Below are 1,459 nucleotides of genomic sequence, written 5' to 3' on the forward strand. Positions count from 1 at the left end.
GCCTTTCTCGTCCACTTTGTTGTTGAGTGAAATTTTGTGACTCATTTCTTGGTTGTTGAAAGTTTGTTCGTTGGGTTTGTTGGTTACTACTATTGCCGGGTTCTCTCCAACCAAGGTTTGGGTGGTTTCGCCATCCTTGGTTGTAAGTTCCCGTTGGGGGACCCGACGGCCTAGGTCTATTATCAATGTAGTTTACCATTTCTTGTTGATCGTCCGTTTCTTTCATACAACTCCAATTTTCATGTGACCCACCACACCCTTCACAAGCCATAACCGAGACTGTTTTTGTCATTTCCAATTTTTTTATTTTTGAAGAAAGGGCCTCGATTTGGGCTTGTAAAGAAGTGCTTTCATCGACCTTATGGGCGCCTGGGGCAATAGATTTATTCCCCCGGGGGGTGTTCCATTGAAAATTGGTTTGAGCAATTTCCTCAATTTGATTATATATTTCGTGCGGGCGTCGATTACCTAAAAGTCCCCCGGAGCTAGAATCAAGTGTCTGCCTTGTGTGTGGCAACAATCCATTATAGAAAGTGGATACTTGTTGCCATATCGCAAGGCCGTGATGCGGACACTTGCGTAATAACTCCTTGAACCTTTCCCAAGTTTCATATAAGGATTCCCCGTCCTCTTGTGAATATGTATTAATTTCAGTCATTAATTTAGCAGTTTTAGCGGGAGGGAAATACTTATATAGAAATTTTTGGGCTAGTTCATCCCAGGTGTTTACCGATCCAGCTGGGAGGGCGTTGAGCCAAGCTTTCGCTCGGTCTTTCAGTGAGAAAAGAAACATACGGAGGCGGATGGCGTCATTTGATGCTCCGTTGATCCGAAAGGTATCACATATTTCTAAGAAATTAGTGATATGTAGATGGGGATCCTCGTTCGCAAGCCCATGGAAGGTTGCGGAGTTTTGGAGCATTTTTAACAAATGCGGCCGAAGTTCGAAGTTATTAGCTTCAACATTCGGAGCATTGATAGCGGCGCCTAGGTTACCTACGGTGGGTCGTAGATAATCCATGAGGGTACGTTGGTCCGCCATTGGAGGTGGATCACCCGAAACCTTCTCTTGGTTTTTAGCGTTTAATCTTTTTCTGAGAAAGCGTTCGGGTTCTTCTAGAGGTTCCTTTATGTCCTTATTAGAACTGGAGCTCATACACTATGTAAGATTGGTATCGGGTTCCAAGTCCTGCAATAAAAACAGAAAAGAATGCTGGTCAGGAGGTTCACCACGGCCCTGTGTTCAGCGAACACGGCCCGTGGTTGGAGTTACAGTTAATGTTTTCCAGATCCCAGTTACTGGAAGTTGGACACGGCCCTGTGTTGCACCGACACGGCCCCGTGGTCAGCCTTCTGTAACCTGGAAAACTAAAAACTGCCAGTAACGATGCTGGGCACGGCCCGTGTCCGACCAGGCACGGCCCGTGTCCGACCAGGCACGGCCAGTGCTGAGCTCTGC

The 1,459-nt window shown here is 46.5% G+C and overlaps 1 non-coding gene across 1 annotated transcript; it reads left to right on the plus strand.

Moving 5' to 3' along the window:
* Positions 1–557: 557 nt before the first annotated feature.
* On the plus strand, positions 558–664 carry LOC118492678. Its single transcript, XR_004894680.1, has one exon. It is a non-coding gene; the product is annotated as a small nucleolar RNA R71 (small nucleolar RNA).
* Positions 665–1,459: the final 795 nt, after the last annotated feature.

Source organism: Helianthus annuus, chromosome 5 (genome assembly GCF_002127325.2).
Source record: "Helianthus annuus cultivar XRQ/B chromosome 5, HanXRQr2.0-SUNRISE, whole genome shotgun sequence".
Classification (NCBI taxonomy): domain Eukaryota; kingdom Viridiplantae; phylum Streptophyta; class Magnoliopsida; order Asterales; family Asteraceae; genus Helianthus; species Helianthus annuus.